The 25,452-nt window shown below is 43.8% G+C and overlaps 1 protein-coding gene across 3 annotated transcripts in view; it reads right to left on the reverse strand.

Moving 5' to 3' along the window:
- Positions 1 to 25,452, reverse strand: part of DPY19L1 (dpy-19 like C-mannosyltransferase 1) — a 298,312-nt gene that overhangs the window by 30,053 nt on the left and 242,807 nt on the right. The window lies entirely within an intron of this gene.

Here is a 25,452-nt window from a genome sequence, read left to right on the forward strand (position 1 = left end):
ATAATGTATTTATTTATTTAAAAAAAAAAAATTTACTCCACCTATCCCTAGGCAGCTTACATAGCACAAAACAAAAATAAATGTATGTGAAGTATATCTGTAAACTGTGGGGCTCTTTTCAAAAAAGATAGATGTCCAAAAGACAGCATAAACCAGCTCTTGGACGTCTTACTAGTCAAAAGTCCAGGTGTGCATTCTCAAAACAGAATTTCTAGAGGTCTTTCTAGTCACTTTCTCTCCAGTGCATCCAAATCTTAAGCAGACGTGTTAGAGGCATGTTTTGGCCGAGCTTAGAAATTGGACGCTCTGTAGAGTTAAAATGTCCAGGGCTTTTTTTTTTTTTTAGACATTTAAGCCCGGATTCTGCAAAGTGCGTCCCGATTTTAGGCAGCTGTAGGCATCCTACAGCTGTCTAATCAGCCAATCGGGACACATGTTTAAAAAAAAAAAATGCTCCCCACACAGGCTGCTTATATTGAAGGCGCCTCCGGGAGCCTAGGGAGGTCCGCAAGACCGCCTATGCTCGCCTAGGGCTAGGCGGTAGCCATAGGCGAACCCAGGCGGCCCTAAGCATTTCCCTAGTAGAGCGGGAGATGCTTGCAATGTAGGCCAGCCATAGGTATAGCGGCTGCCTATCCACCCCTAACAATCGCTGGCAGGCGGGTGCTCAACCCCTCCTGTCAGAAGGCCGACAAACCCCTCGATCGCCGGCAAGAGGGTGCCCAACCCTTCCTGATGGAGGACGTCCCCCCGATGCCTCCCTCTGATCGCCCGCAGGAACGTACCCAACCCCTCCTGCCAGAGGACACCCCCGGTGCCCCCCTGATCGCTGGAGGACAACCCCCTCTGGACCCCCCACCGCACTAATACCCCCATCCGGACCTCCCCCCACTAACCTTTAATCATTGGCCGGCAGGGTCTGCCCCTTTCCGGCCCATCCCCGATAAACCTAAGGCCTGATTGGCCAGTCAGGCCTTAGGCTTATCGGGGATGGGCTGGAAAGGGGTGGGCCCGCCTCATTTTGAGAGGGCGGGCCTGCAAGCCGGAAGGAAGATCCAGCCGGCCAACGATTAAAGGTTAGTGGGGGAGGTCCGTATGTGTGTGTGCGCGTTAGCGCAGGGGGGGTGTGAGTCTGGAGGGGGGTCGTCCTCCGGCAGGAGGGGTTGGGCATATTCCTGCCGGCGATCGGGAGGGGGCATAGGGTTGGGTATCCTCCTGCTGGAGACCGGGGGGTTGGTCCACCTTCTGACAGGAGGGGTTGAGAACCCTCATGGTAGAGATCGTTGGGGAAAGGGGGAGATCCCTTGCCTCGATAAGTGTAGCAGCCGCGTCTACACTAACCCGGTTCTGTAACCAGCATCTGTAACATGGACGTCAGTTACAGAATTGAGTTTATTATGGGCCCGATTCTGTATAGGACGCTCCTCCCAGGCGTCCTATACAGAATCCGGGTCTTTGAGCTAGACCTGTTTAAAAGCATATAAACGCTAAAAAGGTGCCTAAACTGATCAGATGATTACATGAGGGATTAAAACATGACCCATCCCCCCTCCTTACTCCCCCAGTGATCACTGATCCCCTCTTACCACTCAAAGCTGTGAAAAAAACCCCAGTTCTGTCCAGCTTGTATGTATGACAGATTCAAATGGCTCACATACATCGGTACAGCAGAGCAGAAGGGCACTCTAAGGATTACTGCAGTCAATGTCATATTAAAAGTTCCAGGCACAGATGTCACTATAACTTACTTATATTGTATGGTGAGTCTCCAAAACCTACTGTACCTGTATAAATCTTACACCTGCAGGCATAACAGCTATTGTTGTGGTGGGTGGGTAGAGTAAGATTTGGGTGGGTTTCTGCTGTACTCAGGAACGTTCAGCTGTCTGTCACAGTTTACTAAGAATGGCGGATGCTTGGACGTCAGAAAAAATTGAAATATCAGTGTTCCTATGAGCATCGGGAGCAGTGAGGAGCATTCAGCGTGGCTCCCTGAACTAATAACCACTATGTTGTGAAATTGTGAGTTGTAAGTATAATTGCAGAATAAGTAGTATAATGATGAAATAGTTATTATATATGATCATGATATTTGTAGTAAATTTTGAAATGGATGGTGGTTTCAAAATATGCATTTAAAATATTTAAATATACATCACATGTTTTGAACAGAGTATAATTTTTAAGAGAAGAGCACATATCAATTTAGCTTCATTATAGAGTGATACATATTCATTAGGGTATCTTGAAAACCCGACTGGCTGGGGAGTCCCAGGAGAACCACTAGTTTATCACAATATTTATACAATTTAATAGTTTTGATGCTTGTAATCACTTAATTTTATTCTTAACTCATATTCATCACTTATTATTCACATCAATAGCTCTAATCACTTTTTCATTTTTCTCCCTCGCACACATATTTCATCAAATCAGTTCATCACGCATATATTATTTTATTTGGCCTTTACCTGCTGTCATGTTTCTATGTCCTCTGTGGATCTGTGTCCTCTGGATATGTATTTTATAATTACAGTAGGTTAAGATTCTGTTTTCTATAGGCATATAGTAACATCTTTTTATATAACATAACATAATACTTTATTTGTAGACCATACAATGCCTTTCGGTTCTAATACAGTAAAGACAGAAATTAACAATGACAGAATACAGAGTAGAAAGAATTGTTAGCATTAAAATAAATATTTCATAGATATTCCTAACTTTACAGATAAGAGCACAATCTATGTAAATGACATCTAAATGAATTATAAGTAATATGTAAAATGGAATGGAAGAGAGGAACCGTTAAACAATAGAATTCTGGGAAATTCAAATAATAAAATAAAAACAATAGGGGTAAAAACAAAGGAATGAATTTTAAATAATTCATAAACTAGAATAATTGAAAAACCAAAATCAATATATCCTAGGTTTTAAGTGAAAATGCACTGATATTTCACATTTTAAACTTGAGATTTATTTTTTTGCATCCAGCCTGGGCTGGATGTGATTTCTGAGCCGTTGAAGCAGTTTCCCAGTTTGCTTGGACAGTACTTTGATATACAGATTGCTTGCTATTGCCACTGTCCTTGACAAAGTAGTATGTGAAACAGGGCTGCTATTGGGCGATGTTTTGAAGTGGCACTGTGTGGACTGCAGCTGGGCTTCTGTTGTTAAGCTGAATATTGAAAAGATTTCCTGTATTCATTTTTTTAATTCTTTTTTTTTTTTTGGGGGGGGGGGGCGGTGCTCTTGAGAACTTGCCTATGGTTCATATTGCAATTTTGGATGAAGAGCTGTGCACTGACATCCTAAGTGGAGTTATTTTAACCTATGATTGCAGCAGCTCCTTTATTGGGCATTTATTGTCATATGACAATAAAAAGAGGAACATTGCACTCTCGGAAGTCTTATTTCTCCACTTTATTTGATGTGGTGCTGTCTCTTGAGATGTTGTAGACATTCCTGGGCAATTCACTCTGTATTTTTTTGAGTTTCTTCTATTTTATATAGTGTGTTCTTTTTTATGGTAGTTGAACAACCACAGTAAGTAATTAGTGTGCTCATCAACCAATGTAATGTATCATGGACTTTCAGACAGTTTCAGCCAAAACTGAAAAAAAGCAGTTTCGGTCAGCATTTGCGGTACAGTGGGCCATGTCAGTCAATCAGGACTGATACCCAACGAGAAATGATGAACTCCTGGTAAACCAACAGGGCCCAAGGTGCATCATGAGAAATCTCAGTGGAACAAGCAACATGAGCAAGGTACGGCTAAGGATAGCATAAAAGGAAGAAAGAAGCTGAAACTCATTTCCTGGGGAATAAGTGGATGACATCAGGTATCTGGTGTCTTCAAAGCATTTTCAGTTTTGTTAAAAAAAATGTTGAGGTCCAATGACACTGTGGGAGGCCTGATGAGAATTTTCAAAAGAAGCCAGCTATGCATATATCAAATCACTAGAGATTGTACAGATAAAGATTTACCTTCTACATGGTAGTAATATACACCAGCAGAATTAAGGTAAGCTCTCAAAAAAACATAAAAGGCATTAGGACAGTTTGTGTGTGAGACAGGAAAAGGTATGTAGGGTCTTTCCGTCAAAGTGGATGTTATACTGCTTCCATTTAAAATGCTCTGTGATGTAAACAAAATAAACAAAAAAGACTTTTCCTCTCTCTTTTAGGTCCTAGTTCATACTTGCTGTCTAACACCATCTCTGGCAAAAGACACATTTCAAATCTGATATACTGTAATCAGAAAAAATAAAATAAAATTATTTTTTCTACCATTTGTTGTCTGGTCATTATTCAGACCATGTTGGGGTCCAAGGCTCTGGTTGTCTCCTGATAAGTTTCAAGTTTATTGGCTTTTAATATACCGACCATCAACAAGTATCTGGCCGGTTTACAATAAAAATTTGAAAGGAAAAATTAAATAAATAAATAAATATAAAATAATCAAAGTGTACACTGAAGACATTAACTAGACAGACTTGAAGGTGAGGGAAAATGGGAAGGATGGGGGGAAAGTTACATGTTAAAAGAAGAAAGGAGAAAGAGGGAAGAGGGTAAAACAAATAGGGTGGGAACGCTTTATAAAAGCGGTTGGTTAAATATAACAAGAAGAAAAAGATGAAGAATGGAAGTAAGGAGAGAAAGAAAAAAGAAAAGAAAAAAAAACATCAACAAAAAAAAACTATATGTATGTAAAGGAAAATCTAAACACAGGAAAAGGCATCGCTAAATAAGAAGGTCTTCAAGCTTATCTTAAATTTGTCAAGTTGATTTTCGGATCGGAGTAGCTTGCTTGCCAGGGCCCCTTCTTTCTTTTTCCCTCCCTCCATCCCGGCAGCTGAAGACAGGCACCTCTCCCCAGCAGTCTGAGACAGGAGGGAGCATCCACAATATGCAGATAGACACAGGAGATGTGCAGAGAGGTCTTGAGGCCAAAGAGGGGCCCAATAGCGCACAACCACCGTTCCTTCCCTCCCTCCATCAGGTGCAGCACAGCTCCGCCAATATTAAAAGAAGCCATGTTGAAATCGGAGCCCTGCCGCTGCCATAGCATGTTCACGCCCCTCCTCTAATATACAGGACCGCAGCAGAGGGAATGTGCTACGGCAGCGGCAGGGCTCCAATTTAATGCGGCTCCTTTTAACATTGGCGGAGCTGTGCTGCACCTGATGTGAAAAAACCCCCGGTACTGTCCAGCTTGTATGTATGACAGATTCAAATTGCCCACATACATCGGTACAGCAGAGCAGAGGGGCACTCTAAAGATTACTGCAGTCAATGTCATATTAAAAGTCCCAGGCACAGATGTCACTATAACTTACTTATATTGTATGGTGAGCCCTCCAAAACCTACTGTACCTGCATAAATCTTACACCTGCAGGCATAAGAGCTATTCTTGTGGTGGATGGGTAGAGTACAATTTGGGTGGGTTTCTGCTGTACTCAGGAATGTTCAACTGTCTGTGACAGTTTGCTAAGAATGCTGGCTGCTTGGACGTCAAAAATTGAAATATCAGTGCATTTTCACTTAATATCTTGATACCTAGATAAAACAGAATCTTAACCTACTGTAATTACAAAATATATATTCAGAGGACACAGAAACAAAGGAACAAAGAAACATGACAGCAGTAAAGGGCAAATAAAATATCTAAAACAGTGATTCTTAACCTTTTTTAAGTCACGGACCTCTTTAAGAATCTGATGAAAGTTATGGACACCCCCAAAAATATTCACATAAACACAACTTTGCATGCAATGAATATAATGTACTCTATTTATCGAGATTTGATTGTCTCATACATGACATACGCAAAGTATTATTAAACTTTATCTAAAAAAAAAAATACCACTCCTTTTTTATGCAAAAAGTAATGGTCACTCATTATAATTATGAAATACAATCCTCTTGTGCAAACTAAAACAGATCTACTACTACTACTACTACTACGTCTACTCTCTCGTTATCTACTTTATTTCAATGAGAAGGTTATTCTTGTTTGCCTTGAATAAGAGTATGAAACGGAGGAGTGATTTTCGACAAGGTGACATGCATATCATCTTTGACAACCAATCTATTTTGATAGAAACAAGTGCTGAAAACCCTGTTTCACAAATAACGGTGAGAGACTTAACACGTGAGAAAAATCAACAGTACCGGGCTGTCTAGTGAATATAAATGTTAATTTTTATCTGACCCTCATGGGCCCCCTGAAACCCATTCATAGACCCCCTAGAGGTCAACGACCCCCAGGTTAAGAGCCCCTTATCTAATATATATGTAATGAACTGATCTGTTGAAATGTGTGTGAGGGAGAAAAATGAAAAAGTGATTAAAATAGATCTATTGATGTGAATAAATAAGTGAACTCGAGTTAAGAATAAAATAAAGTGATTACAAGAATCAAAACTATTACATTGTATAAATATTGTGATAAACCAGTGATTCTTGAACCTCTCTTGGGAAACCCCCCAGCCAGTCAGGTTTTCAAAATATACCTAATGAATATGCATGAAGCTATACTGTTATGTACTCTTCTCTTAATAAACTATATTCTATTCAAAACATGTGATGTACATAAACTCAAAATCTATTCACCTTCCCCCTCACAATGGTACCCGACGTAAGAAACTATACGACAGCCTTCTAGCGACACAGGCAGCGAAAATTGACCCCACCATCACCAAACTGATGATCAAAACAATAGACATCAAGGTGTTTCGAAAAGAAATCAAAACATTTCTATTTAAAAAACACGTCACCACTAACTAATCTCCTCCCCCTTCGCACAAGCTCACCCTCTAACACATTAGTCAACACCTAGAACCTTACCTTCCAAAAATATTCTGATTCCTAAATAAGCATATACCTTCAGTAACCAACAAACTTCCTCCTTCATTGTTAGGTAACTTTTCTTCTGTAACCAGTATATACTGATATTCTCCACTGTACCCTGTTATTACTTAATTCTCTACTCTGAAATTCTTTCGGAAAAATCCAGATATCCTATAATTTATAATCCTCTACCACACCATGTAAAGTACAAGAACCAATGTTAAGTACATGAATCAATGTTATATAATGTAATTCTCTCGGTAATGTCCAGATCTCTTCTAATTTGTAATCCGCCTAGAACCGCAAGGCAGAGGCGGAATAGAAATCACTAATGTAATGTAATGTAATATACGTATATTTAAATATTTTAAATATATATTTTTCCAACCACCATCAATTTCAAAATTTACTAAAAATATCATGATCATATATAACAATTTCATCATTATACTACTTATTCTGCAATTACACTTACAACTCACAATGTCACAACATTCCCCATGCATACCCATTAAGACATACATTTTTATCTCAATTCAATTGACTCAAACAATCTTAGTTCTTACCAATAATTGACAGGTTATATGCCTTCTAAAAAAAAGTCTTAAACTGCAGTGTAATGGAGAAACTGTGTTAAACTTGAAGCTTGTCTCTGTCTTTGTCAACAGCCGGTCCCTGTAAAAGACATGAATAGATGTCTTATTAGCCACTGGGGGGGGGGGGTCATTTACTTCTTTGTTCAACTCGACACAGGTTCTGTGTTTCGTTTTTTGTCTTCAGGAGTTAAAGTTGCCAAGCCTCTCACTCATATATCACAAAACAGCATGAACTTCTCTTCTGACAGTTGAAGCTTCTCATTATTATCAAACTACTTCTCTAGCTGCAAATAACCGGTATAAAGTATGTCAGCAGATTCCCTCCTAGTTATTTATAGCTGGATAATAATGAGTTTGATAATGAGAATCTCCAACTGTCAGAAGAGAGTTTCATGCTGTTTTGCGATATATGAGTGAAAGCCTTGAAATTTCAACTCCTGAAGACAAAAAAACGAAACACAGAACCTGTGTTGAGTTGAACAAAGAAGCAAATGATCCCCACAGTGGCTAATGAGAGATATATTCATGCCTTTTAAAGGAACTGGCTGTTGACAAAGACAGAGACAAGCTTCCAGACTGTTTGTTTACAGTTTTTCCAATACATATAAGTGGGATTGTAGTTTGCAGTTTAAGACTTTTTTTATTAGGAAGTATATAACCTGTCAATTATTAGCAAGAACTAAAGGGCTAGATTCACAAAGCGAACAAATCGTGTACCGATCGGTTTGGGACCTCTTTGTGATCAGATTTCCCTCCTGCACTATTCACTAACCTCTCCAGCGATCCGCTTCAAATCCATGCATGCAAATGAGGGGAAACGCATGCAAAGTAGGAAGGGATGCGATTCACCAAACAAATTTGGGAAACCAATTGGGCTGGCCGATCAAGAATAGAAGCGACTGCTGGGGACCAGTCACACACGTCTTTGCCGACTCTCCTGCTCCATTGCCGCCCTGTATTTTGCCCCGATCTTCCACTGTCGCCCTGCACTCCTCTGCCCCGATCTTCCACTGCTGCCCTGCACTTTGCCCAGATCTTCAGTCTTGGTTTTTTTTAAAGCCTGTCCAGTCCCGATCTTCCATCTCTGCCGCCTTCCCTGCAGTGCGAGCCCGTGGGTTTAAAGCGGGGCTGCACATCGCAGTGCAGCCCCGCTTTAAACCCACGGGCTCGCACTGCAGGGAAGGCAGCAGAGAGCAGGAGAGTCTGGGGGGCAAGAGCAGGGCTTGGCTGGAAGGGGAGAGCAGGAGAGTTAGCACGCATAAACCCCCCCCCCCCAAAAACAGCAACTTAAAAAAAAAAACCCTGGACACAAAAGGTATGCGCAGACCATCTGCAGAGAAAGCAGATGGTCTGCGCATGCATGGGGATCGCACACCAGCAATCCATGCAGACAGATGGGGATGTTCCTCTGATCACCCCCATCTGCATATTGGAGTTTCAAAAATCCGTTGGACCTGCCCGAATCGGACATGGAGTGGTCCCGATTGGGCAGGTTCGTGAATCTAGCCCATTGATTCTTTGAGTTAATTGAATTGGGATAAAAATATTTATAGTATAGCCACCTTTTACTAAACTGCGACAGTGGATATTAGCGCAGGGAGCCGTGCTGAATGCTCCGCGCTGCTCCTGGTGCTCAGAATTCCTATGAGGTAGGGAGCAGTGAGAAGCATTCAGCATGGCTTCCTGCACTATTAACCACTATTGCGGTTTAGTAAAAGGGGGTTTAATGAGTATGCTTGGGAATGTTGTGAAATTGTGAGTTGTAAATCTAATTGCAGAATAAGTAGTATAATGATGAAATTGTTATTATATATGATCATAATATTTGTAGTAAATTTTGAAATTGATGGTGGTTTCAAAATATACATTTAAAATATTTAAATATACATCACATGTTTTTTTTTTTTTTTAAATTTTTATTTATAGATTTTCCATTCTTACAATATTTGAATCATACAAAATATTATTAATTATTACATATCCAAGATATTATCATTAATAATTCATAGTATTTAAAATATAATATGATAAAGATTATACATTAACATATAGAATATAAATCCCTCCCCCTTTTTATATAATATGTTTCCATTAATTAATCAAATCCCACCCCATTCATATATAATTTTTATCATTGTGCTAAGAAATTAATCATTAGAATAATTTGTCAATGGTTGCCAAATTTTCTTGAAATTAAGAAGATTTCCCTGTTGTAACGCTAATATTTTTTCCATTTTATAAATATGACAGACAGAATTCCACCAGAACGTATAATTTAATTTGGTATAATCTTTCCAATTTTGAGTAATTTGTTGCATGGCGACTCCTGTTAGTATTAGTAATAGCTTATTATTATTTGCTGAAATCGGACTCTTAGTTCTCATTGCAGTGCCAAATAATATGGTGTCATATGAGAGTCCTACGTGATTCTCTAGTAACTTATTAATTTGGGGCCAAATTGAATTCCAAAATGCGTTTATACAGGGACAGAAAAAGATTAAATGATCTAATGTCCCTATTTCCAATTTACAATGCCAGCATCTATTAGATCTAGTACTATCTATTTTTTGCAGGCGCGTTGGGGTCCAGAATACTCTATGTAATAAGAACAACCATGTTTGATTCATAGATGCTGACTTTGTAGATCTTAATCTCCAGGACCAAAATCGTGGCCATTGAGATTCAGAAATTGTCTGACCAATCTCAATACTCCAAATATCCCTAAGACCTGTTTTCTTTTTTTTATTTAAAAATCCGTATATCAATTTGTACCATTTTGCGGCTTGGTGACCCAAAAAATCCGCCTGGAAACATAGAACCTGTAGACTATATTGATTATTTAGATTTTTCCATTCAGGGAACCCTACCTGAATGGCCTGCTTCAATTGCATCCATTTAAAATATTGTGTTTTATTTAATCCAAATTTATTTTGCAATTGTGAAAAACTAAGCAGTGATCCTTCTGATATGACATCATTCAATGTTCTTATTCCTGCATTTATCCATTGTTTCCAGACGATTTTAAATCCGCCAATTCTGATTCTGGAGTTTATCCATATTGATTGATTTAGAGATTTAGCAATAGGTTCTGGTGATAGATTACTGATATATCTCAATGTTTTCCAAGTGTCAAATAAAATTCTGTGGTCTTTGTATCTTTTAGGCATTGTTATAGTTATTAACTGTTCTGGATATAAAGGGAACAGGAGCCGCCATTCTAAATATAGCCAATCTGGTACATTTTCTAAAAGGTCTGGGAGGATCCAATACATACCCTGTCTTAAAATATAGGCTTGATGATACCTATAAAAATTTGGAAAATTTACCCCCCCTTCCATAATTGGTCTTTGTAATGATACTAAAGCGATTCTTGGTCTTTTCCCACACCAAACAAATTTTGTAAGAACTTTGTTAAGTTTTTTATAAAATGACCCCTGAAAAAATATTGGAATCATACTCATTTGGTAACAAACCACAGGCAATATCATCATTTTAATTGTTTGAATTCTTCCCCACCATGAAAGATGTAGTGGATTCCATTGCTCACACATTTCTGTTATTTTTTTTAATAAAAGTTTTTCATTCTCTTTGACTGTATCTTCAATTGTATTTTTGATCATAATTCCTAAGTATTTTATTCCATCCTCTTTCCAAATAAATGAATATGGGTCAAATAATCCTTTGGTACAATGAACATTTATTGGGAGAATTTCAGATTTGTTCCAATTAATTTTATATCCAGAAAAAGTACCATATTTTTCTATTAAATTAAGTATACATGGAATAGTAGTTTCCGGTTCTCTTAAATATAATAATATATCATCTGCATATGCAGATAATTTAAATTCAAAACTGGTAAATGATATTCCCTTTATCTCCTTAGTTTTGTTTATTGCAATTAATAAAGGTTCTAGGACAATATCAAAAAGTAAAGGAGACAAAGGGCATCCTTGTCTAACTCCCCTATGCAAGTTAAATCTATTTGATAAATTATTGTTAATATATAATCTTGCTCCAGGAGAGCTATACAATGTCTGAATCATTTTAATAAAACCGGATCCTATACCAAACCATTGTAAAGCTTGGTATATAAAATTCCATTCCACTCTATCAAAGGCTTTTTCTGCATCTAAAGATATTAAAAAAACTGGATCATTTATATTTTTTGCTAAATTTAATGAGTGGATACATCACATGTTTTGAACAGAATATAATTTTTAAGAAAAGAGCACATATCAGTTTAGCGTCATTATAGAGTGATACATATTCATTAGGGTATCTTGAAAACCCGACTGGCTGGGGAGTCCCAGAAGAACCACTAGTTTATCACAATATTTATACAATTTAATAGTTTTGATGCTTGTAATCACTTAATTTTATTCTTAACTCATATTCATCACTTATTATTCACATCAATAGCTCTAATCACTTTTTCATTTTTCTCCCTCGCACACATATTTCATCAGATCAGTTCATCACGCATATATTATTTTATTTGGCCTTTACCTGTTGTCATGTTTCTATGTCCTCTGTGGATCTGTCTCCTCTGAATATGTATTTTATAATTACAGTAGGTTAAGATTCTGTTTTCTATAGGCATATAGAAACATGTTTTTATATAACATAACATAATACTTTATTTGTAGACCACACAATGCCTTTCGGTTCTAGGCGGTTAGAGAAGGAATACAGTAAAGACAGAAATTAACAATGACAGAATACAGAGTAAAAAGAATTGTTAGCATTAAAATAGATATTTCATAGATATTCCTAACTTTACAGATAAGAGCACAATCTATGTATATGACATCTAAATGAATTATAAGTAATATGTAAAATGGAATGGAAGAGAGGAACCGTTAAACAATAGAATTCTGGGAAATTCAAATAATAAAATATAAAGAATAGGTAAAAACAAAGGAATTAATTTTAAATAATTCCTAAACTAGAATAATTGAAAAACCAAAATCAATATATCCTAGGTTTTAAGTGAAAATGCACTGATATTTCACATTTTAAACTTGAGATTTATTTTTTTGCATCCAGCCTGGGCTGGATGTGATTTCTGAGCCATTGAAGCAGTTTCCCAGTTTGCTTGGACAGTACTTTGATATACAGGTTGCTTGCTATTGCCACTGTCCTTGACAAAGTAGTATGTGAAACAGGGCCACTATTGGGCGATGTTTTGAAGTGGCAATGTGGCTTCTGACGTTAAGCTGAGTATTGAAAAGATTTCCTGTATTCATTTTTTTAATTCTTTTTTTTTTTTTTGGTGGGGGGGGGGGGGGGGCGGTGCTCTTGAGAACTTACCTATGGTTCATATTGCAATTTTGGATGAAGAGCTGTGCATGGACATCCTAAGTGGAGTTATTTTGACCTATGATTGCAGCAGCTCCTTATATGACAATAAATGCCCAGTAGACAATAAAAAGAGGAACATGCCAATCTCTGAAGTCTTATTTCTCCACTTTATTTGATGTGGTACTGTCTCTTGAGATGTTGTAGACATTCCTGGGCAATTCACTCACTATATGGTCTGCATTTTTTTTAGTTTCTATTTTATATAGTACTAGTGTTTAAGCCCGTTACATTAACGGGTGATAGAATATGTCTTTCTTTCTGTGTCTCTCCCTGCCCCTGTCTCTTTCTTCCTTTCTTTGTCTCTCTCCCTCCCACTGTCTGTCTTTCTTTCTGCCTGTCTCTCTCCCTGGCCCCCTTTGTCTGCCTGTCTTTCTTTCTTTCTGTAACTCTCCCTGCCTGCTGTCTTTCTATGTGTCTGTCTTTCATTCTCATGCGCTGGATACTATGGATTTCAGCAGAGGAATGAAGACTACAAGCTCTGACAATCTACAGCAGAACTCACTAGCTCATGTTCATGCAACCAAACCTGTGTTTTCAGTACCAGCTTCAGCCAACACTAGGTAATAAGTTTCAGCTGCAGTTTTGAATTTGGCTGAAGGCTTTCAGACAGTTTCAGCCCAAACTGAAAAAAAGCAGTTTCGGTCAGCATTTACGGTACAGTGGGCCATGTCAGTCAGTCAGGTCTGTCCGACAGTCCCTCAGTCAGTCAGGACTGATACCCAACGAGAAATGATGAACTCCTGGTAAACCAATAGGGTCCAAGGTGCATCATGAGAAGTCTCAGTGGAACAAGCGACATGAGCAAGGTATGGCTAAGGATAGCATAAAAGGAAGAAAGAAGCTGAAACATTTCCTGGGGAATAAGTGGATGACACCAGGCATCTGGTGTCTTCAAAGCATTTTTCAGTTGGGTTAAAAAAAAAGTTGAGGTCCAAATGACACTGTGGGAGGCCTTTTCAAAAGAAGCCAGCCGGGAGGTGGCCAATATGGCGGCGGTGAGCTATGCGTGTTGAGATCGAACTTTGGGATTTGTGAAGTTTTTTTTTCTTACAATGCCTCACACCAAGCGCAAAGGCATAATCCGAACGGGGCCCTTACCTTTGGATTCATCTACGCCGATGCGCCAGACATTGCTCGACTTCACCACTAGACCTCCTCTTGATATCGGAGTGCGTGGTGCCATGGCGTTGCCCTCCCGGGATTTGGAAGGCACGCCGGAGCTGAAGTCTCTCTCTCGTCTCCCGACCTTTCTATTCCTCCGTGCCCCGCGAGGAGACGTCTGAGCTTGAAGGAAGCCCTGATACCGAAGTGGTTGCAGGAGCATTCCCTCATGAGGGAAGCACAGCCGGATATGGAGCCGCAGTGAAAAGAAAACAGCAAGGAGTTGAGGATACCACCACAACTCACTCGGAGGTTTCCCTTGTGGACGTTTGGAGACTGCTCCAGAAAATGGAAGGAACGATTCGAAAATCCACGGAAGAAACAACAAATTTGGTAGGCAAAGTTAACTCTTTAGTAAAAACAGTAGATGACATTAAAAAAGACACAGAATTGAAGTTTTCAAAAACCAATGAGGACATTACATCTTTAAAATCAGTCAATGAAACTTTAATAAAAGATAAATTGATGATACACAAGAAAATAGAACTGGAAAATTATAACAGGAGATTAAATTTAAGGATATTGAATTTCCCAAAGACAGTTGATATGTCTCCGGTTGAAATGTTTAGAAATTACCTATCACAGAATTTAAACTTCACACCTGAAATGTTTCCTCCGTTAAATAAAATTTATTATCTTCCAATTTCTTAAAAAAAAAAATGTTGAATTAATTACAATGGAGCCTCAGATTCAGGCTCAAATGGATCTAGGCAATATATCAGAGATATTGGAATCATCGACGGTGCAAACTGTGGAGAGGACAACTCTGCTTGCCTCGTTTGTTTTTCAACAAGTTTTAAATGCAATATTGAAAATGTACTTCAGGAATGCACAGACTCCTTTCATGGGACAACGGATTTGGATTTACCCTGATGTTAATAAAGAAACCCAAGAGAGGAGAAAACTTTTTCTTAATATGAGGCAAGAAGTGAAGGATTTAGGAGCAAATTTTCAACCAGCATATCCATGCAAATGCCTCATTAAATATGTTGGATTGAAGTACACTTTCTTCGTTCCAGACCATTTGTGGACGTTTCTGGACTTAAAGAAGATCACCAAGGGTTAAATTGGTCATTAAGTTGATATAGAGGAGTTTTCCCGTTAATGCCTATTAGTAACAATGATTTTCCTGTTTGGTATAAGTCCTTTTTGTTTGGGGCCACCTCACCGTAAAATTTATGTTGAGGTCTAAGAAGAAGTTATTGATGTTTAACTTGTAAAATGTATTTCCTTATACTTTGTTTCCTTTCGTTTTACTTAAACAAGTGTTTTTGCTTGCTCTGTATTTCAAAATATAACAACTAATAAATTAAAAAAAAAGAAGAAGCCAGCCATGAATATAGAGATTGTACAGATAAAGATTTACCTTCTACATGGTAGAAATATGCACCAGCAGAATTAAGGTGCGCTCGTAAAAAAATATAAAAGGCATTAGGATAGTTTGTATGTGAGACAGGAAAAGGGATGTAGGGTCTTTCCGTCAAACTGGATGTTATACTGCTTCCATTTAAAATGTTAAGATCTTCTGGTGAAGACTTTCCAGGTAGCCAAACGGTGCATGGCAATCGCAAAGGTGGACACTCGGGAGGAGAGCTGAAAGGCATCGTAAACGGCATGGAACAAATGCAGATGAAGCTGCAAAAGAGAGTCCACCAGCAGCCCAAACTCCGCACGACGAGAGGCGGACAAATCATCTTGAAAAACAGGCAAGGACTTGACCAGGACCTTCAGATACGAGGTGAACGTGAAGGTATAGTTCAAGACCCGGTTGTCCATCATGGAATTTTGGTAGAGGCGTCTACCAAACTTATCCATTGTCCTCCCTTCCCGGCCCGGCGGGACAGCCGTGGAGACCCTAGAGGGGTGAGACTTCTTAAGGGAAGACTCAACCAGCAAAGACTGGTGCGAAAGCTGCGCCTTCTCAAACCCTGGGCATGGAACAGTCCGGAATCTAGACTCCATCTTAGACGGAATGGCGGGGATCACATAAGGGGTCTCCAAATTCCGGAAGAAAGCCTGGCGCAGAACTGGGTTCAAAGGGAGCTGCAAAGACTCCCGAGGAGGACAAGGAAGGTCCATCTCCTCCAGGAACTCCTTGGTATACTTGGAGTCATATTGGAGGTCAAGATTGAGCGCTCTCCCCATGTCCTGGACAAACTTTGTGAAAGAAGATGGGGGACCCTCTGACCGGTCCTCAAGAGGAGTGGTCGAGCGAGACTGTAGCGCCGCCAACAAGGAAGGCGAGGCCTCCCAAGAGTAGTGAGGCGGTCTATCAGTGTTACCACGGCCAGAACCCAAGGACGCTCCACTATAGGAACACGGCGGGGTCGAGGACCGACTGCGCCTCGAGGATGCCCGAGGCAAGGATCCGGGAGTCCGAGGCATGTCTGCCGCCGAGGAGACATGCCTCGGGATACACAGGGGGAGTCTCTCGATGCCCCGGCCTCCCGGGGCGGAGCCCCAGACCGGGCCGGCGACTTAAACAATCGGGGGTTGGACAAGGAGAACTCCAAAACCCGGAAAGCCTTGGTCCGGCGACTCAGAGACCGACCCTACCTCGGGGGAGGGGGGGGAGTCCCGGGGCTGCTTTGCCAAGTGGCGAGATGGGGTCGAGGCCCGCCCCGATCGGCGCTTCGACCTTGGGTGCCCCGAAGGCAAGGAACGCCCCGAGGCGAGGAGTCGGAGGAAGAAAGACGCCGAGTCCGAAGCACCTTCCCCTAGGGGCCTCGACAGGATGCTCAGGCTGGTCTACCAGCTGCGAGGTCGAGGCCGGGGTCAAACGGGCTAAAGCCGAGGAGAGTTCCGAGGATATCAAGGCCCGGAGCATATCCTGGAACACAGGCACCAAGACCATCGAAGGCCTATCAGTTGACGCAGTGCATTCCACCGAGGGCGACCTCGTGGATGAGTATTCCCTGGAGGCAGAAGCACGCTTGGAGGGCTTGGACAAGGCCGGGTGGAGCGCACTCCCACCATGGACAGCCGAAGACTCCGAGGCTGGCTTCCTCGCCAGCGCCGATCCTGAAGAAGGAAGAGGGGACTTACCCGGAGCCGAGGTCTTCGAGGCCGATCCCTTCGAGGCCGAGGTCCTCGCCGGGGTCGAGGTCTTCGAAGCCGACGTCGAGGCCGAGACTGGAGCCACTGGCTCACCAGCAAAATGTTCAGCCATGCGGGCCAGACGACGACTCAGGGCACGGGCCTGAAAAGTAGCACACCGGGGGCAAGCGTCGGTTGGATGGTCAGCCCCCAGGCACAAGATACACCACCGATGCGAGTCGATAATCGACAACAGCCGACCGCACTGGGTGCACTTTTTAAACCCGGTAAGAGGCCGGGACATAGAGGGAAAAAACGGCCGCGGCCGAGCGAGGCCAGGCGGCCATGGCAACCCGGAAGCATCCGGATGCCGAATCAAAGATCTTTTATTTTTTTGTAACGAAAAAACCCGAAGGCAAAAAGGCGCACAGCGACTCCAAGAGAAAACAAAGAAGCCGCGGTGCTAGAAAGGCATGGAAAACATGGAGAGAAAAACAACAGGACTTTCTGGCTCCGCGGAAAACTAAGAACTGAAGACCACGAGGAGGGGATGCGCCCTCTAGTGGAGCGGGATGGTGCATGCATGGTGCAGCACCAGCAAACTTGAAATCTTCAATCAAGTTTGCTTGAAAAGCTGTCCGCGTCAGGGCTACGTGGATGACGTCACCCACATGTAAAGAATATGCTGCCTGCTTGTCCTGGGATAAAGAGGAGTTTTCCCGTTAATGCCTATTAGTAACAATGATTTTCCTGTTTGGTATAAGTCATTTTTGTTTGGGGCCACCTCACCGTAAAATTTATGTTGAGGTCTAAGAAGAAGTTATTATTAATGTTTAACTTGTAAAATGTATTTCCTTATACTTTGTTTCCTTTCGTTTTACTTAAACAAGCGTTTTTGCTTGCTCTGTATTTCAAAATATAATAACTAATAAATAATAAAAAAAAAAAGAATCCAGCCATGAATATAGAGATTGTACAGATAAAGATTTACCTTCTACATGGTAGTAATATGCACCAGCAGAATTAAGGTGCGCTCGCAAAAAAATATAAAAGGCATTAGGACAGTTTGTGTGTGAGACAGGAAAATGGATGTAGGGTCTTTCCGTCAAACTGGATGTTATACTGCTTCCATTTAAAATGTTAAGATCTTCTGGTGAAGACTTTCCAGGTAGCCAGAACCACTTGTGATAACTCTCAGATAGATTCTAGGATACTCTCTCAATATCTAACATAATTCCTTAGTTTTATTGGTCTTTTTATAGAAAGTTCCAGGGACCAAATGCATGGTTAAAATGTACAACTCAGTTTGTCTACAAGAATTGCTCTTCCCTACAGGATAAGTGGATCTGAAGTTACTCATGAGCGGCGTCCAGTTTCACATCCTGACAGTTTCTCACCAGAAACATGGCCTCCTGATTGTCTGTACTAGAATTATTTTGTTGGCTGACCAGTTTTTAAAGCATGTTAGAGCATTCCTTACAGCACTTACCGTATTTTCGCGGATATAACGCGCACCCGTGTAAAACGCGCACACGGGTATAGCGCGCAGAAACCACACTTGTATGTACGGAAACTTTTGTATACAGCGCTCATGGGTATACCGCGCATGCTGCCCGACTCTCCTCTGGCCATCCCGACTCTCCTGAAAGCCTGATGCCCCCCCTCGACGTCCAATTCTTCTCCCCCTTCGGCAGGACCACTCGCACCCCCACCCCGAAGGACCGCCGACTCCCCGACAATATCGGGCCAGGAGGGAGCCCAAATCCTCCTGGCCACGGCGACCTCATAACCCCACCCCGCACTACATTACGGGCAGGAGGGATCCCAGGCCCTCCTGCCCTCGACGCAAACCCCCCTCCCCCCCAACGACCGCCCCCCCAAGAACCTCCGACCGCCCCCCCCAGCCGACCCGCGATCCCCCTGGCGACCCCCACGACCCCCCCACCCCCCTTCCCCGTACCTTTGGTAGTTGGCCGGACAGACGGGAGCCAAACCCACCTGTCCGGCAGGCAGCCAACGAAGGAATGAGGCCGGATTGGCCCATCCATCCTAAAGCTCCGCCTTCTGGTGGGGCCTAGGGCGCGTGGGCCAATCAGAATAGGCCCTGGAGCCTTAGGTCCCACCTGGGGGCGTGGCCTGAGGCACATGGTCGGGTTGGGCCCATGTGCCTCAGGCCACGCCCTCAGGTGGGACCTAAGGCTCCAGGGCCTATTCTGATTGGCCCACGCGCCTTAGGCCCCACCAGTAGGCGGAGCTTTAGGATGGATGGGCCAATCCGGCCTCATTCCTTCGTTGGCTGCCTGCCGGACAGGCGGGTTTGGCTCCCGTCTGTCCGGCCAACTACCAAAGGTACGGGGAAGGGGGGTGGGGGTGTCGTGGGGGTCGCTAGGGGGATCGCGGGTCGGCTGGGGGGGCGGTCGGAGGTTCTTGGGGGGGGCGGTCGTTGGGGGGAGGGGGGTTTGCATCGAGGGCAGGAGGGCCTAGGATCCCTCCTGCCCGTAATGTAGTGCGAGGTGGGGGTAGGGGGTCGCCGTGGCCAGGAGGGTTTGGGCTCCCTCCTGGCCCGATATTGTCGGGGAGTCGGCGGTCCTTCGGGGTGGGGGTGCGAGCGGTGGGGGTGCGAGCGTCCTTCCGGATGATGAATCGGGCGTCGGGCGGGGTGTGAAATATGTAAAAAAAATTTTGTATACCGCGCTCAGGCATATAACGCGCGAAGGGTATGCGCGGTACGTAAAAACGCATATAACGCGCGCGTTATATCCGCGAAAATACGGTAGTTCCTGAATATTTATTTGTTTTATTTTTATTTTCAAGGTGTTTATATACCGCCTATCAAGGTTACCTAAGTGGTTTATAATTAGGTGCTCAATCATTTTCCCTATCTGTCCTGGCAGGCTCACAATCTATCTAATGTGAAGTTTCTCCTAGAGAGACCATAATCCCTAATTGTGAAGTCCATCTACATGAGCTTCCCAGTCCAGTTTGGAAACATCTGTAATGAGGACAATCTGAAATGAATGAATTTGGAAGGAGAATCTTTAGGAGAGATGAAATTTAAATGCCCAAGCCTTCTCTCCAGGGGCACTGAAGAATGAGATCTGGAGCTTTAGGCCTATTAGAGAGCAGATTTGATCATAATGAAATGGTGAAAAAAGCTGCAGCTTCTCAAATCTGGGATCCTTTAGAACTCTACACAGAGCCAATTAGAGAATGACTCGGGGATAAATTTTCCCCCGTCCCTGCGGGAACTCATTTTTCATCCCATCCCCGCGAGTTCTTTTCCTGTCCCTGCCATGCCTGCAAGTTCCATCCTCATCTGCAAAAGCCTCAAACACTTTAAAATCATAAGTGTTCGAGGCTTGTGCAGTTAAGGCAGAGCTTACAGGAATGGAGCAGGGACAGCGACAAAACTCGTTGGAATGGGGTGGGGAAATTCAGTTCCTGTGGGGACGGGGAAAAATTTGTCCACAAGTCATTCTCTAGAGCCAATCTTCATATTTATAAGCTGAACAGAGTGGGGGTTTACCTACATTCTCATCTGAATACCCTTCACAAGTCTGTAAACAGACACCATCACAACTTCCCTGGAATGCGTTCCTCTCATCCATGGGATCTGATAAGGCAGTACTCTTGCACTTTTCGGGCCACTGGCAGCTTTTTAGCATATTTATCAATGATCTAGAGATAGGAATAACTAGTGAGATAATTAATTTTGATGATGACACAAAGTTGTTCACACTTGTTAAATTGCGAGAGGATGGTGAAAAATTGCAAGAAGACCTTGTGAGACTGGAAGTCAAAATGTCAGATGACATTTAATGTGAGCAAGTGCAAACTGATGCATGTGGGAAAGAGGAACCCAAATTATAGTTAAATGATGCTGGGTTCTGTGTTAAGAGTCACTGCCCAGGAAAAGGTTCTAGGTGTCACTGTTGAGGATACGTTGAACCCTCAGCTCAATGTGCGACGGTTGCTAAAAAAGCAAATAGAATGTTAGGAATTATCAGGAATGGAATGAAAAACAAAGATGAAAATGTTATAATACCCTTGTATCGCTCTATGGTATGGCCAAACCTCAAATAATGGGTGCAGTTTTGGTTGCCATATCTCAAAAAAGATATAGCGGAATTAGAAAAGGTATAGAGAAGGGCAACAAAAATGCTAAAAGCGATGGGACAACTTCCCTATGAGGAAAGGCTAAAGCAGCTAGTGCTCTTCATCTTGGAGAAGAGACAGCTCAGGGGCGATATGATAGAGGTCTATTAAATACTGAATGACGTGGAAAGGGTAGATGTGAATCGCTTGTTTACTCTTTCCAAAAAGCACAGTTACTTACCGTAACAGGTGTTATCCAGGGACAGCAGGCAGATATTCTTAACGTAAGGGTGACGTCACCGACGGAGCCCCGGTACGGACCTTTTTAACTAGAAAGTTCTAGTTGGCCGCACCGCGCATGCCTTCCCGCCCGACGGAGGAGTGCGTGGTCTCCAGTTAAGATAAGCCAGCTAAGAAGCCAACCCGGGGAGGTGGGTGGGTCGTAAGAATATCTGCCTGCTGTCCCTGGATAACACCTGTTACGGTAAGTAACTGTGCTTTATCCCAGGACAAGCAGGCAGCATATTCTTAACGTATGGGTGACCTCCAAGCTAACAGAGAGGGAGGGGGGATGGTTGGCCATTAGGAAAATAAATTTTGTAACACAGATTGGCCGAAGTGTCCATCCCGTCTGGAGAAGGTATCCAGACAGTAGTGAGTAGTGAACGTGTGAACTGAAGACCAAGTGGCCGCCTTGCAGATTTCCTCAATAGGTGTGGAACGGAGGAAAGCCACAGAAGCAGCCATAGCCCTGACCCTATGGGCCGTGACAGGTCCTTCCAGGGACAGGCCGGCCCGAGCATAGCAGAACGCAATACAGGCAGCAAGCCAATTGGACAGCGTTCGTTTAGAGACAGGACGACCCAGACGGTTGGGATCGAAGGTCAGAAAAAGTTGAGGAGAGGAACGGTGAGCCCTGGTACGGTCAAGGTAGTAAGCAAGGGCACGTTTACAATCCAGTGTGTGTAACGCCTGTTCTCCAGGATGAGAATGGGGTTTTGGGAAGAAGACAGGCAATACAATCGATTGGTTGAGGTGAAAAGCTGAAACCACCTTGGGAAGGAATTTAGGATGGGTACGCAGAACCACCTTGTCATGGTGAAAAACTGTGAATGGTGGATCGGCGACCAGTGCATGCAGCTCACTGACCCTCCTGGCAGAGGTGATGGCAATGAGGAAAAGCACCTTCCATGTGAGAAGTTTGAGCGAAGTAGTAGCAAGAGGCTCAAAGGGAGGTTTCATGAGGGCTGACAAAACCACATTTAGGTCCCAGACGACAGGAGGAGGCTGTAGAGGTGGTTTGATGTTGAAGAGGCCTCTCATGAAGCGGGAAACCAGAGGGTGAGCCGTGAGAGGTTTTCCGAGGATAGGCTCATGAAAAGCAGTGATGGCACTGAGGTGGACTCTGATTGAGGTAGACTTGAGACCAGCATCGGACAGAGAGAGCAGATAGTCCAGAATGGTCTCTACCGCCAATGAGGTGGGATTGTGATGATGCAGGAGGCACCAAGAGGAAAACCGGGTCCACTTCTGATGGTAACATTGGAGCGTGGAGGGTTTCCTGGAGGCATCCAAAATGCGACGGACAGGCTGAGACAGGGTATCTGGAGAGGTCAGCCCGAGAGAAACCAAGCAGTCAGGTGGAGGGAAGACAGATTGGGGTGCAGTAGAGACTGATGCTGCTGTGTAAGCAGAGTAGGAAACACAGGAAGAGGAATGGGCTCCCTGGAGCTGAGCTGGAGCAGGAGGGAGAACCAGTGCTGTCGGGGCCACCGGGGGGCGATGAGAATCATGGTGGCCCTGTCCTTGCGGAGCTTGAACAAGGTCCGCAACATCAGAGGGAGTGGAGGAAAGGCATAGAGGAACCGATCCGTCCAGTCGAGTAGGAATGCATCTGGGGTCAGACGATGCGGAGAGAAGAGTCTGGAACAGAACTGGGGCAGCTGATGGTTGTGAGGAGCTGCAAATAGGTCCACTTGCGGGGTGCCCCAGCGAGCAAAGATGGAGTAGAGTGTGGGAGGGTCCAGGGTCCACTCGTGAGGTTGAAGGATGCGGCTGAGATGGTCGGCCAGGGAGTTCTGTTCGCCCTGGATATAGACAGCCTTGAGGTAAAGATTGTGGGCCGTGGCCCAGGTCCAGATTCGGAGGGCCTCCTGACAAAGGAGACGAGATCCGGTGCCGCCTTGCTTGTTGATGTAGTACATGGCGACTTGGTTGTCCGTGCACAGGAGAAGAACCTGAGGGTAGAGGAGATGCTGGAAAGCCTTGAGAGCATAAAACATGGCTCTGAGCTCCAGGAAGTTGATGTGATGTTGACGCTCCTGAGGGGTCCAAAGTCCCTGGGTGCGGAGATCGCCCAAGTGGGCCCCCCATGCATAGGGGGAAGCATCCGTGGTTATGACCATGGAATGAGGAGGCGGATGGAAGAGAAGTCCCCTGGAGAGATTTGAGGAGTTCAACCACCATTGAAGAGATTGCTGAAGAGACGATGTCACAGAGATGGGATGAGAAAGAAGATTCGTGGTCTGTGACCATTGGGTGGCAAGGGTCCATTGAGGTATCCTGAGATGGAGTCGTGCCAGAGGAGTCACATGGACTGTTGAGGCCATGTGGCCTAGAAGGACCATCATCTGGCGAGCAGGGATGGATGGATGAAGGAGCACCTGCCGACAAAGGTGAAGTAGAGTCCGGTGCCGGTCGGCAGGAAGGAACGCCCTCATCTGATTGGTATCGAGAACTGCTCCGATGAACTGCAGGCGCTGCGTAGGAAGCAGATGCGACTTGGGATAATTGATCTCGAACCCCAAGAGATGGAGGAAAGAGATGGTTTGATGAGTGGCTTGCAGCACAAGCGGAGATGTAGTCGCTTTCACCAACCAATCGTCCAAGTATGGGAACCAGTGTTCCCGCTAAGCTGCGCTGGCGTGCGCTGGCGCACAAAATATTAGGTCGCAGCGCACAAGTTTCTCGTCACAGCGCAGGACCGGCAAGATTGACTCATTTGAACTTCTGCAAGATCAGCATCGGAAGCGTGCGCTGGGCCGGAGAGATCTTGGGGAGCCTCCGACAGTGGCTTTCTCCCCTCTCTGCAGCTCTCCTTTACTTCCCAGCGCAGCGATTCACGAAGGCAGCCTCGGGGCTTTTGCTGAGTCGCGGCTGCCTCTGATGATGCAACTTCCTCTTTCCTCAGAGGCGGCGCGACACAACAAAGGACCCGAGGCTGCCTTCGTGAATCGCTGCGCTGGGAAGTAAGAAGAGCTGCTGGGAGGGGAGAAAACCACTATCAGTCTGGGAAGCTGCTGGGCAGGGGAAAAAAGGGACAGCTGCTACTGGAAAGGGAGAAGGAGAGATGCTTCTGGGAGGGGAGGAGGGAAAGGAATCTGGGAAGCTGCTGGGCCAGGAAAAAAAAGGGACAGCTGCTACTGGAGAGGGAGAAGGAGAAGGAGAGATGCATCTGGGAGGGGAGGAGGGAAAGGAATCTGGGAAGCTGCTGGGCCAGGAAAAAAAAGGACAGCTGCTACTGGAGAGGGAGAAGAAGGAGAGATGCTTCTGGGAGGGGAGGAGGGAAAGGAATCTGGGAAGCTGCTGGGCAAGGAAAAAAAGGGACAGCTGCTACTGGATAAGGAGAAGAAGGAGAGATGCTTCTGGGAGGGGAGGAGGGAAAGGAATCTGGGAAGCTGCTGGGCAAGGAAAAAAAAGGGACAGCTGCTACTGGAGAGGGAGACGGAGAGATGCTGCTGGGAGGGGAGGAAGGGAAGAGAGTTACTGCTGGACAGGAGGCTGGGAGAAAGAAAGAAAGGGGGCAGGCAGGGAAACAGAAGGAAAGAAGAGAAACAGAAAAAAAGAAAGAAAGGTCAGGGAGAGAGGAAGAAAAAGTTGGGGGAGGGAATGAGGTGTGGAGGAGAGAAAGCATACAGGCTGATAGAAGGGAGAAAGATTGGATGCACAGTCAGAAGAAGAAAGTGCAACCAGAAATCACCAGACAAGGTAGGAAAAATGATTTTATTTTAAATTTACATTACATTACATTACATTACATTAGTGATTTTTATTCCGCTTGTACCTTGCGGTTCAAAGCGGATTACATAAGAAGAGAGCTGGACATTTCCAGGATGGTACATGACAATAGAGAATACAGTTTGAGGATAGAGACTTAATAACAGAATGATAGTAAAGACTTAGTAACATCGGAAGATGTTTTGGACGGCAGTGTTTTGGTTTCTTGGGGGATGGGGTGAGGGAGGTTAGGTAGATTGTATATGCTTTTTGAACAGCAGTGTTTTGATTTCTTTACGGAATGTCTTGAGGTCTGATGTTGTGGTTAACAATCTGGTGATGGAGGGTTCG

The sequence above is a fragment of the Geotrypetes seraphini genome, chromosome 2 (genome assembly GCF_902459505.1).
Source record: "Geotrypetes seraphini chromosome 2, aGeoSer1.1, whole genome shotgun sequence".
NCBI lineage: Eukaryota > Metazoa > Chordata > Amphibia > Gymnophiona > Dermophiidae > Geotrypetes > Geotrypetes seraphini.